Raw genomic sequence first — 14,072 nt, 5'->3', positions numbered from 1 at the left:
CTCATTGGTCAGGGTAATTTCTTTCAGAAACTAAACATGTAAGTGTAAAGATTAGAAACCAGATATAGGGTATGTATCTCCCCTTCCCGCTCTTTCACTTATCCTTGATCATCGTCTTTTTTTCCCTATTTTTATTCTTTCTCATTCACTCACATCTCTCTAACAAAGAAAGCTATATACCATATTTTTCGAACTATAAAACGCACTTTTTTCCCCAAAAATTTGTGAGGTAAATGGGAGGGTGCATCTTATAGTTCGAATATAGTTTACCTGGGGGCTGCGGCGGTGGTGGAGTGGGAGTGGTCCCTTCCTCAGGAAGCCAGTGGTGGCAGAAGAGGCGCGATGCTGCGGGCCCGGTGTTGGTCGTGAGAAAGAGTGGAGTTCATTACTTTCTCAGAGGCCATTTTCCCAAAGCCGTGGGCCACCGTAGGTGGCTCCTGCTCAGACTGGGATCTCGACCCACCCGAGATCTCAATCTGCGCAAGCGCCGCCTCTGGTGGCCATTAGCCTGAAGCCCATGGCTCCAGAAAGATGACCGCCAGAGGCGGTGCTTGCGCAGATTCAGATCTTTTCAGGGCTGAGATCCCAGTTTGTGCAGGAGACACTTCTACCTGCCAACGGCTTTGGGAAAATGGCACCCGGAAAAGCAATGCACTCCGCTCTGCCTTACTGCCGACACCAGGCCCGCAGCATCCGCTTTGCCTCACCGCCACCACCGGGCCCGCTGTATCCGCTCTGCCTCACCACCGACATCGGGCCCGCAGCATCTCAACACTGGGCCACCCACTTCTCCTAGGGCCCGCAGCATTGCCCACTTTTGCAGCAACCTAAGGAAGGGACCATGCTTCCTGTGACTCCGCTCTAAATTCGTACTTTAAGACAGACCCCCATCTTCTAAAAAAAATCTTTTTTTCCTATTTTCCTCCCCCAAATTTGGCATGTGTCTTATAGTCCAAAAAATAAGGTACATAGATCAAGTAGAAAATGCTAGACATGACAAAGATGAGAAAATACCGATACATACATGCGTAAGGAGTTATTTACTGTTACCTTTCATTATTATCATTTATCTGTATACTTACGGAGACAGACAAAACAAGTGAGATTGTATCTTGTGAGCCGAACCCTCGTTCCTCCTGTAACTGCGGAATTATAATTATAATTTGTAAAGCGCTGCGGAATATGTTGGCGCTATATAAATAAAAATTATTATTATTATTATTAATTATGTGTTACATTGTATTGTCTTTATTGTCTGTACATGACCCTGATTAATTTGTAACGTTCTGTGGAATATGTTGGCGCTATAGAAATAAAATTATTATTATTTATTTATTTATTTGTTTTTTTAATTCTTTATTTAGAATTTTCAAAATTACAAAGAAAATTTCATAAAAGAACTTACATCTTTAAAAAAAACATCACGATAATGGACCAGCGAGGTAAGGCAAATCCGCCGGTGATTTGAAAGAACAACAGATATAAGTCAGTAAACATGTTCAACTAAATAACACAACTTTCAGATTTCTAATCGCGAAGGGGTCCGAAACCAACCCATTTACTCTGACCTTAGCAGAGTCATAATTGGCATCGATTAAAGGAGAGGGGAAGTCAAACTTCCGTAAGGTGCTTACCATATAATGCCAACTGACTCTATCAAAGGCCTTCTCGGCATCTGTTGATAGAATGGTCAGAGGGGTACCAGAGCGCCTCGCGTAAGAAATGGCTAGAAGAATTTTTGTGGCATTATCTTTACCCTCTCGGCCTTTAACGAAGCCAACTTGATCAGGGTGGATTAAAGAATCCAGAACAGTATTAATTCTGGAAGCAAGGATCTTTGCCCATAATTTTATATCCGTGTTGAGCAACGAAATAGGTCTGTAATTACCACAAAAGCTGCCATCTCTCCCCTCCTTAGGGATAACAGTTATGTGGGCCTCTAGGGTCTGCTTAGATGGGGTGTCTCCTGCCAGGAATGAGTTAAAGAGAGAGACTAGTTGAGGGAGGAGCAAATCCAAGAATTTCTTATAGTAACCCAACAGGGAGTCCACCAGGACCTGGAGTTTTATTATTAGCCATTGATTGTAAGGTGTCTTTAATCTCTTGAGGAGTGATTGTGGAGAGTAGAGCTAAATAATCTTTGGGTTGAACTTTTGGAAGGGAGAGAGTGGTCAAGAAGTTCTGAATCCTTCATAGTTTCTTGGTCCTTCATAGTTTCAGGTGGGTCTGAACGCCTCCGCAATCTCATCAGACCTATCCACCCTCGAATTAGAATTTGTCTGAATATGTTTTATAAATTTACTTCCATTTTGGTTTTTTGAGCCATCGGGAAGTGAGCTTACTGCTCTTGTTCCCGTGGACCTAGCATCTATGTCTACAGCGCAAAAATATTTTTGTGTGAGATGATGGATTTTATTTTTTCAAGATTCTGTGGGGTGTCCAATAAAGATTCATTTAATCTCCAGGAAGTTGCGGGACGGGGTAAGGTATTGATGGTGATATCAATAAAGACTGGGGCACGGTCAGAAATTGTGATCAATCCTATACTGGCAGACTTAATTAAGCGCAAGGATTGGGACTGAATCAGGAGGAGGTCGATTCGGTGATAAGAGTAATGAGGGGGGGGGGGGGAAGAATGTATAATCCTTTGTGGTGGGGTGGAGAATACGCCAGGGATCTATAAGTTGTGAACCAAAAAATGAGAATGACGAATAAAAACTTGACATTGTAAAATAGAACAACCTAATGAAAATTAGGCCCATAGAGATCCATGGACATCAAAAAGAGAAAGAGGACGAGGAAAGCATGTTAGATAATGTGATGTCAAGGAGGGCGTTTCTTCATGGAGGGTGTTTCTTGGGGTCATATTTCTTGACTTTCGGAGAAGTATCCTTCTTCTTTAGGGACCATTCTTGTGGTTTTGTAATCTGAGGAAGTCTCCAGTTGGTGCCGACCGGCATCCAAGAGAGGAGCTCAATTGGTGAAATATCTAGCGACTCCCAAAAATTAGGCACGTCCTCTGGGGTGCGGACCACAATCTGCCGACCTCCTGTGTTAACTGCCAGTCCAAAAGGAAAAAGCCATTTATACGCCAAGTTTTTGGCTTTTAAGGCTGAGAGAAGGGGACGTAGGATTTGTCTCTTCGTTAAAGTGGAGGAAGACAGGTCTTGGAATAGCTGAATTTGGGAGTTGTCATATATAATCTTTTCTTTTTCTCTGGCACTTGCTAGAACAGCTGCCGTATCAACGTAGCTGAGAATGCCGCAAATGACATCTCTGGGCGGTTCTTCAGCCTTTGGCTTAGGTCTCAGTGCTCGGTGAACTCTTTCAATTGTAATTGTGAATGCTCTTTCTTGACCTAAAAGATTGGCAAAAATTTCTCTGGTTACTTTCTCTAAGGCTTCTCGTGTAAAGGACTCCGGGATGCCTCTTATGCAAATGTTTTTCCTCCTGCTCCTATTTTCCTGATCCTCCGCAGCTAGCAGCTCAACGTTGAGATGGTGCTGTTGTTTAAGGACCTGGTCTTGGAGACAGGTTAAAGCATCAACTGTATCTGTAGTAGCCGATTCCAGCACCTCTACCCTTTGCCCCAATCGTTGGAGATCTGAACGCATACCAGACAGTTCCTCCAGAAGAGGTTTCATATTCTAGACCATTAGTTTCTTCATAAAGGCTCTGGATATAGGCGCTGCATCTTCCAGGGCAGAGTCGCTATCAGAGTCAGCTCCACTGAGGTCCGAGTCGTCCATGTTATCAAGTGAGATAGATTTTTTAAGGGCAAAATAGCCAGCGCTGCCGCGTCCTCACAGAGGCACACTAAGCTGGGATCCACCGTCGGGACAGGAGAGCTGCAGAGCGCCGCAGCAGGAAAGGCAGCAGGACCCCACACCGTGCCCATCCGTGAGCTTTCGCCCTCACCCAGGATGTAAATGACCACAGGCCGTGGCAGCGGTGCGTCCCCGTGAGCTCCCTGTCCAGATCTGGTGTAGCGAGGATCAGGTACGGACGAGTAGTGAGTGTAATCGGTGTACAGCGGTGGTACCTCTGTGGCCTTTAGCAGCAGGGGAGGTCCCACCTCACACCGCTGTCCTCTCCTCTCGGCCGGATCACAAGTCCCAGAGAGATAAAACGGGCTCTCACAGTGCAAAGACGTCTCCTTAGTGTGAAGTGTAGTGGGTTCTCCACACAGGGGCTAAAGATTGGCACTTGAGTGGCAATAAAAACTTGGTTAACCCTGCTGTTGTCTTCGGTCAAAAACGACCGACCTTGAACTTCAATATTTTTTAAAATATTCAAGATGCGGCTCTGAAACCCGTGGCCGACCGACCCATCCTCATTTAAGTCAATCAACCACAAGTTTCAGAACCGCATCTTGAACACCCCAAAATATACCAAAGTGCAAAATCGGTCTCCCCAGACCGAAGACAACAGCAGGGTTAAGTTCACTTCAGTGCAGGAACTCCTAGTTAGTGAGTGCGACTGGTCTGAAGTACAGTCAGGCCACCTTTTTTAAATTATTATTTTTCTTAAGTGGGGCTCATAGTGAAAAACTTTTTGGCTCTGTGTTGGGCACAACTTATTTTTCTGTACCATCTCGGAATGGTCAGTTGATACTATATATATTACATTACTTTTTTTCACGGTAGTGACATTTTAAAAGGGACTGGACTTTCAACAATCAAAGTATAAATCAATAGTACAGGTGATTGTAAGAGACTTTGTTAGGTATCTTATCAGATTTTCTGTATTCTTACACAGTCAGACAAGAATCGTTTGGCGCATACGTAAGGAAGACGTATTTGGCTCAGCATCGCGTGCAATTTACCTTTCTCGTCTGTCTTCTAATAGTAAGTTGATTCCAAAAATATTAATATTTTCTTTCCAGCTTCAAATATGTCAAGTCATTACAAAAAACTCAGAAGGTAACACATGTGAATAGTGTGATAGGAGAGGATATTCAACAGCTATGAATAAGCCCTAAATTCTCAACATATTGTCCCCCTCTATAGGACCTTTCTGATTATGAATACTAATTTACTAATGTGGTCTAATAATTAAACAAGTGAAAGTTAGTCCAGGCAGCCTGGCGAGCTCCAAATGTATTACAGTATATGCTAAAGAGTGCAGCAGCACACAAGATATTTAAAATTTATTACATTTTTATTTGTAATACTCCTCCTAACCACACGGTGCGCTGTGAGAGGTAACAGTAGTAAAGTGCCACCTAGTGGTGGAAATGACATTTATTAGTCAACAGCTTTACATAGATATATAAATATATATTTTTTTAAACTTTCTAACCTCATGTATGGAGAAACAAACCCACAAATGAGTAAGCTTCCTACAGTCTTTATAACTTTTATGTACAGGCTTCTCCCATCTTGCATTTTTCATCGGACATAGTCCTGATATTTTACAGAAGCAAACACAGTAACAAGCTGAACAACTGACATGCTGAGGATACTTGGTGCCATAGGACGTGACATTTTGGGAGGACACATCTCCTTCCTTATGTGTAATTCCTGTGATTCAGCTGGAAAGTTTTATAGACACAAGTTAGCATGTATATATCCGATGTTAAATGGTAAACCCAAGCTTGATCCCAAGCCATGGGGGGCCCAAACAGCTGGCAGTTCCCACACTGTCCTCTCTGTGACAACATGGAAAACAGTGGCTCTGACCGGCGGTAACCCTACTGAAGTCACCGCCGTTCACAGCGTTGTGGGTTTCCACGCTGTCACACAGAGGACAGCTTGTAAACCAGCCGCTGTGACCGGCGGTGATAAGGAGAACTATGAAGTCTCGCTTTGAGACGCCTCCCTAACCTAACCTCCCTAACCTAACCTCCCTAACCTAACCTCCCTAACCTCTGGACTCGATGTCAGTGGACATTAAACAGCTGACATCAACCCCAAAATATTACCCCACCTGCCAACGCACCATGGCAAGCGGGAATAGCTGGGCAATGCACAAGAATTGGCATATTTAATGGATGCACCTTTTCTGGGGTGGCATTGGGATGCTACACTTAGACTGGGGAGGCCCAAATACCCATGGACCTTCCCAGCCTCAGAATATCAGTCTTCAGCTGTCTGCTTTACCTTGGCTGGTTATCAAAAATGGGGGCGGAACACACACCTTTTTTTAAATTATTTAAATAATTAACAAAAAAATGACATGGGGCCCCTCTATTTTTGATAACCAGCCAAGATGAAGCAGACAGCTGAGGGCTGTAGCCCGCAGCTGTCTGCTTTACCTGCACTTGTTGTAAAAAATTGAGGGGACCCCAAGTTTTTTTCTAAATTATTTATTTATTTTTGACTTGCTGTGCTGACCAATCTCAGCTATGTCAATAGCTATCATGGCTGTGATGGAGCCAGAAATGCCCACACCGGAAATCTTGGTGATTGAATGTGCTGTAGCCTTTCAACAAGCTTTGTTTGGGCTGCTGAACCTGAACAGTAACATGGACTTCCTTGGGAAGTCCGTGTTTGGAGTCCGTGAACAGACACTAGGTGTCTGGTACGTATCATGAACTTTCACATTTGGGTTTGCCCCTCACTAGTCAGGGCTAAATACTGCACTCTGTTTATGGATAGCTGCAAGAGGAGGGTTGGTTTTGCATTAGTGGCATATAGGCAGTGTTTATTGCGTTGCAGTCTTCCTAGTCTAAAGATTTTGAGCGAGGGATGCCTGCTGACCGTCTAATTTGGAACAAGGGCCAAATTATGACCCTCAAATAATTTGGATCAAGAGCTGCATGATGATCGTGTTGATATGGTGGAAGAGGAGGAAGAAGACAAGAAAAAGACGAAAACAAAAAAAGCATACCTTTTTTGGGTGGGCAGGGGTGCATGGGAATACACCAGAAAAAAAGTACGGTAATACCTAACCCTTGGCCTGGCATCTTGCCCCATGTGTGTGCTCTAATGAATAGTTGTCCGCCTTGTGCCTCTGGCCACTACACTGCCTTTTCCTGCCTGTTGTTGTGCTGCAGATCCCTCCCCCTCTGCGCTGCTGCGCTCGCTCTGCATGCCACCTTCCAAGGTTGGGTCAGTGATTTCATTGTCCACCCTCTTGTCTTCCACTTGGCACTGTGTCTTATCATCATCCTTCTTCTGACTGTGGCTACTCAAATATTTGGGCATCACCACACAAGATTTTCTCATGTCCCTCTTGAAACATGCAGAGCGAGAGGCCAGAATCAATAAATGGAGACATAAGGAGTTCCTCGGAATGTTGGAGTGTGGGATCACTTTTCTCCTGGGAGTCGACATGGTGGGAGGAAAGAGGATCAGCGTGACGATTGTGTTCTAGACTCTTGGCTAGTGAGACTGGACCATGTGGGAGACAAGGTGGTGCAGGGAAAAATACTGAATGCATTATCTGCCATTCAACAGACCACCTGTTCACGCTGTTCTGGTTTCAAGAGTGGTGTCTCGTGTCACCCTGCAAAGTGGGAAAGGAGCAAGGTCTCATGAAGAGCGTGTTTGTTGTGCTACCATAGCAGGCACAGTTTCACCAGTCCCACGGCCTTGGCCTCTGCGTGCACCATCAGCAGCACGTCCACTTCCTCATCCCTTACTGCACATCTTGCACATTTTAAATTAGATATATAATATATATCTGCAATCTTTCCTGTATTAATAGGGAAAATAAAATAAGTATCCGTGAAAAGGAATTTTGAACGAGGGCCGACCTGTATACCCTCTTAAAAGTTGTAGCTAGGGCCGCCTGATAACTGTGTAAGCATTTTGAGCGAGGGTCACCTATTTATCCTCTAAGAATTATGAGCAAAGGCCGAATGATGACCCTTTTAAAATTTATAGTGAGGACCGCATGATGACCATGTAAAAATTGTGAGTTAGGGCCACCTGTTTACCCTCAAAAATTATGAGCGAGGTTAACATGATGACCCTCTTAAAATGATGAGAGAGGACCTGTTATAATGGTGACCCTCTTGATATGGTGGAGGAGGACACGAAAAAGAAGAAATTATGAACCGTATGCCCTCTTGTGAGTGCAAAGGGATGCATGGGAATACATCAGAAAAAAAAGTCTAGGCCAATCTAGGCCTTGTTCATTTTTACAAGAGTCAGCATTTTCAGTTGACAGGTGGATGTGTGTATTAGTTATTATGCCCATGGCAGCACAAAAAACCTGCTCTGAAAAAAAAAATACTAATGGCATGGCAGGAAAGCACTTCTAAAGCGTAGAAGGACAGTTCATGTCACATGTCCAGCTTGGATACTCAATAGTTGTGCACAAAGGAATAATGGAGGACAATGGTGCAGTCTGCTAGGTACTCCTTCACCATCTTCCAAAACTTTCCCTCCTTGTCAGACTTCCCTGCGCATCACGTCCTGTGCACTGTGAGGGTCTAATGAAACTGTTACAGACCTTTGATAGTATTTCCCTGCCTCTGTTGGACCTGGGGTGTGTCTCCCTAGCAGGGCCAGACTGGCCATCTGGCAATTCTAGCAAATGCCAGAAGGACTTGTCTGGTCGTGGGCTACCTTGTCTGCTATGTTGTTAATAGAATCAGTGCTCTCAAGACACCCATACTGTTAAGACTTGTGACGGCGCACAAATTAGCTGACTCCGTCACTTACCCCAGCAGGCCACAGGTACGATTAGAAATATTGGTCTTGTAGCAAATCTTCCTTTCCTCCATCCAGGGTAATATTAGTAATATATCCCATCTGGTTCTTGGGTACGGGGACAACATGGGCCTGTGTGATTTCAAAGGCCAGGGCTGAATTTCATCCCAAGTCCATACTTGCTCCCTAGTCTCTCCTCCTTGGTTGCTCAACGTTGTCAGATAGGAATTTTTGTATCAATTGTTCGACTAGGACCTTCTGGTATTGCACCATCTTACTAGCCCTCTAGAGAGATGGAAAGTTATCCTTGTAGCATGGGTCGAGAAGGGTGAGCAATCAACAATCAGTGTTGGCCAAAATGCGGACAAAATGCGTATAACGCTAAGGTCACAGGAAAGGCAGCGGGACATAAAGTTAGCCATGTGTGCCAGTCTCCCAACAGGCAAGACTTCCCTGTCCCCACCAGGAGGACGACTCTCCATCATCTCCTACTCCCACTACTCTACCTCTTCTGCCCATCCATGCTAAACAGATGGGCTGAAGCTGGTTTAGGTAGTACCCTCTGTAGTGCAAGCAACCATCTTCTGTTCCTCCTCATCCTGCTCATTATCACCCAATCCGCACTGAGAAGATGAGATGAGGCTGGGATAGGTAGTATCTCCCTGGGTACTTTCTTCCTCCATTTCCATTTCCTTCCTCTTTAATTGTTTGAATAGACTCAGAATTGGGATGTTTACACCTGATTATGGCGTCATCGCTGATCACCATCTTGTTTGATTCTTTAAAGTTTCATAGAACCTCACAGATGTCAGACATACATGCACACTCGTCAGTTGTTATGTGAGGAGGCTGACCATAATAATGACTGGCATATTGCAGCTGGTATTCAACCACAGCCTTCTACAGCTCACAAAGCCTTGCTATCATGTGTAATATGGAGTTCCAGTGTGTGGTCACATCGCACACCAGTCGGTGAGCTGGCACTCGCAAGCACTGATGCAGCACTGCCAGATCGGCAGCAACTGTAGTCACCAGGTTGCATCCATTATCACACATGACCATGCCTGGTTGTAGGTTCAGCGGTGACAGCCACAGATACAGTATGTCTGGTCTGTTATACTCTTCCAAAATTCAGCAGCAATGCGTTGTTTGTTACCTTGACAAATTAGTTTCAGCAGAGCCTGTTGCCTCTTCACCGAGGCAGTGCTGCACTTTTTCCAACTTGTGACTGATATGGACGACATGCTCCGAGATGACAATTTGGAGATGGAAGATGAGGAGGAGGAAGTGGGCAGGAACTGGTATAGGAAGTGGAGGAAACCCTGATGGAAGTATGGCCCACAATCCTCGACGTTGGTAGCTTGTATGCCGTCCCCGGGTCCGACTCAGTCACTGACTCTTCAAGGCTTAATCAATTTATTTCCCATGAAATAAAAAGTATCATGAAAAAATAGAATCACTAGTAATGGAAGAAGCATTCCAAAGTTATTAGTGTCACGTGTCAGATGTCACGGGGGTATTGGGTAGACTAAAGCTGATTACCCGGGCCCCTGCGATATCCCTCAGACTGGGGAAAACCCTGTCTGTCCCTCTCCCAGAATTTACACTGATGGTGTGCTTGTCTGGGCCGCCAGGCCTGACCCTGACTCCTGTTTCAGCCCTATGCTGAAACCTCCACCCGCCACCCAGTGATAAGACCACACATCAACCTACACAGAAAGTACAGACAGGGAAAACTAAAAACGCACCACGCCGCAGACACACAGGAAAACACTATAATGTGCACAGGGCAAAAATAAAAACAAATATGACAAAGGATAATACACCACCAGATACGATATTTCAACTCCTAGACCATCACTGGAGACCGAGATCACCAGGCACAAGACACAAGCTATAATCGGCGACGCCCAAAGTCCAGATTGGCTATTTAAAGGCCACGAACACTTGTAAAGGGTGCACTCAAGCTGTGTACACAAATAAATGTTATAGGGTGCAGTGCCTAGTCCAATATTAAATGTATAACCAAAAAAAGAAAACAGAATGGACTATGAAACAGGCCCGCACAACCATAGAAAGTAGAAAAATAACACAATGTTTATTGAACATCACAGCAAAACATATAAAAACATTTAAAATGTACCAATAGTGTACAAAAACACCCCTATCAAATGTGTACAAAAACACTAGATCAAATCTACTAATTGGTTTGGAAGTAAAGTGCCCAGCAGATAACAAGGAAAAACAGCCTATAGTTACAGAGGGGGGGCAATATAATGCCCAGCATACTCATCTGAGGCGGGGAGAAAAAAAGAAAAAAAGACAGGCTGGAACCCAAAAATATATTGACTACACAAAGTCAAATAGAAGCCAGTGCCTAAATGTGAACGGCATAAGGCAGGGTAGGGTAAGGTGTGTGAGCCCCACGCGTATCGCCGCCACAGCAGCTTTGTCAGGGGCGGCGATACGCGTGGGGCTCACACACCCTACCCTGTTTTTCCTTGTTATCTGCTGGGCACTTTACTTCCAAACCAATTAGTAGATTTGATACGGACATCCTTTTTACAAGGTTTTCTTTGCTCTAGCTTTTCCAATAGGGGGCTTATGGTTCTTTGCACCTATGATCTCTTATGCCCTAAGCATATATGGATGTGTTTCCCTTTCAACTAGGGGGTATTATTTCATCTATATCAGGTGACATATATTATGCTGACCCATTGTATTATGTTTCATGTCGACGTCATATTTATTTGTAGGGCATTTGAATAGGGCTGTTTTTGTACACTATTGGTACATTTTAAATGTTTTTATATGTTTTGCTGTGATATTTAAAGGCCACGGGCGTGACCCAGCCTCCAACCAGATTACCAGCCAGATTAACCCTGGGTAACCTGGATAAAATTTAGCCGGCGCCACTGAGCGTATAGTGGACAAATGTGGAATTACCGCTGTCTGTCAGACGCCCTAGTGTGAACAGCGTCCGACATGACATCAGATTTGAAAAATTTCACCTGGATAGGAAGGTCAAAGCTGGTTTTGCCTGTGATCGGGCAAACATGTAGCTACTTAACGGATGCAGGTTGTGCAGTATAATCGCACGTTTATACTAAATGCTAATTGCCAACATGCATTATCAAAGGAGCTAAATAATAATTTGCACTTATATATGATGACTGTAATTCTCAGTTACCCAGAAGCAATTCTTTAATCCTCAGGTTTTCAGCAGTTACCAACTGATCAATGATAGAATTCAGATAAAACATGAACGAAAACAATTAATGGCTGAACGGAGGCAACTGATGGCTGAACACGACCAGCTACAAGCAGAAAGGGGCCAACTGCTGACTCAGCGTAAACTCATGTACGCAGAATACCAGGAGATAACGGCCGCATGGAAGAAAATGGTGACATTGCAAATTAAATTCATGAATGAGTTGAAAGACAAGATGGGAGAAAAGGACTATACTGAAAGTGGCTTTGGTTCCTATTTCGAATACATAGAAATGGCTGTTAAATTTTTTAATTCAGTGTTTCAATTTGCAAAAGCCTTTTCCTAAATTAAAGATCATCTGCATCAACTATTTTAAACCAGTGTATAACGTCATTATTATAACAAACACATATAGACTTATATTGAATTTATGATGTACAATAATGTTTTTTTTTTGCACTCAGAGCTTTTTATATCTTATACAAATTTCCTGTTCTTCAGTATAGGCATAGAAATTTAGATTTGGTTTGTAGCCGCCACTAGGGTAAGATCTCTGTATACATATATACAGTACATGGTAAGATTCTGTTGGCAGCAACCACTGGGGGGAGCTCTCTGTATACAGAGATACATGATAAGATTCTGTCTGCAGTCACCACTAGGGGGAGCTCCCTGTATACAGAGATACATGATAAGATTCTGTCTGCAGTCACCACTAGGGGGAGCTCCCTGTATACAGAGACACATGATAAGATTCTGTCTGCAGTCACCACTAGGGGGAGCTCCCTGTATACAGAGATACATGATAAGATCCTGTCTGCAGCCACCACTAGGGGGAGCTCCCTGTATACAGAGATACATGATAAGATCCTGTCTGCAGTCACCACTAGGGGGAGCTCTCTACATACAGAGATACATAAGATCCTGTCTGCAGCCACCACTAGGGGGAGCTCCCTGTATACAGAGATACATGATAAGATCCTGTCTGCAGCCACCACTAGGGGGAGCTCCCTGTATACAGAGATACATGATAAGATCCTGTCTGCTGTCACCACTAGGGGGAGCTCCCTGTATACAGAGACACATGATAAGATTCTGTCTGCAGTCACCACTAGGGGGAGCTCCCTGTATACAGAGATACATGATAAGATTCTGTCTGCAGTCACCACTAGGGGGAGCTCCCTGTATACAGAGACACATGATAAGATTCTGTCTGCAGTCACCACTAGGGGGAGCTCCCTGTATACAGAGATACATGATAAGATTCTGTCTGCAGTCACCACTAGGGGGAGCTCCCTGTATACAGAGATACATGATAAGATTCTGTCTGCAGTCACCACTAGGGGGAGCTCCCTGTATACAGAGACACATGATAAGATTCTGTCTGCAGTCACCACTAGGGGGAGCTCCCTGTATACAGAGATACATGATAAGATTCTGTCTGCAGTCACCACTAGGGGGAGCTCCCTGTATACAGAGACACATGATAAGATCCTGTCTGCAGTCACCACTAGGGGGAGCTCCCTGTATACAGAGATACATGATAAGATCCTGTCTGCAGTCACCACTAGGGGGAGCTCCATGTATACAGAGATACATGATAAAATTCTGTCTGCAGTCACCATTAGGGGTAGCTCCCTGTATACAGAGATACATGATAAGATCCTTTCTGCAGCCACCACTAGGGGGAGCTCCCTGTATACAGAGAGACATGATAAGATCCTGTCTGCAGCCACCACTAGGGGGAGCTCCCTGTATACAGAGATACATGATAAGATCCTGTCTGCAGCCACCACTAGGGGGAGCTCCCTGTATACAGAGATACATGATAAGATCCTGTCTGCAGTCACCACTAGGGGGAGCTCCCTGTATACAGAGATACATGACAATATCCTGTCTGCAGTCACCACTAGGGGGAGCTCCATGTATACAGAGATACATAATAAAATTATGTCTGCAGTCACCATTAGGGGTAGCTCCCTGTATACAGAGATACATGATAAGATCCTGTCTGCAGCCACCACTAGGGGGAGCTCCCTGTATACAGAGATACATGATAAGATCCTGTCTGCAGTCACCACTAGGGGGAGCTCCATGTATACAGAGATACATAATAAAATTATGTCTGCAGTCACCACTAGGGGGAGCTCCCTGTATACAGAGACACATTATAAGATCCTGTCTGCAGTCACCACTAGGGGGAGCTCCCTGTATACAGAGATACATTATAAGATCCTGTCTGCAGCCACCACTAGAGGGAG

At 44.4% G+C, this 14,072-nt stretch overlaps 1 protein-coding gene across 2 annotated transcripts in view; it reads right to left on the bottom strand.

Annotated features, from left to right (window-relative positions):
• LOC138650839 (sushi, nidogen and EGF-like domain-containing protein 1) overlaps window positions 1-14,072 on the bottom strand; it is a 62,998-nt gene that overhangs the window by 36,955 nt on the left and 11,971 nt on the right. The gene's annotated exons all lie outside the window — the stretch shown is intronic.

This window comes from Ranitomeya imitator, chromosome 10 (genome assembly GCF_032444005.1).
Source record: "Ranitomeya imitator isolate aRanImi1 chromosome 10, aRanImi1.pri, whole genome shotgun sequence".
NCBI classification, from domain to species: Eukaryota; Metazoa; Chordata; class Amphibia; order Anura; family Dendrobatidae; genus Ranitomeya; species Ranitomeya imitator.
Note: the sequence above shows the minus strand (reverse complement) of the source record. Positions and strands in the feature narration are given on the sequence as shown.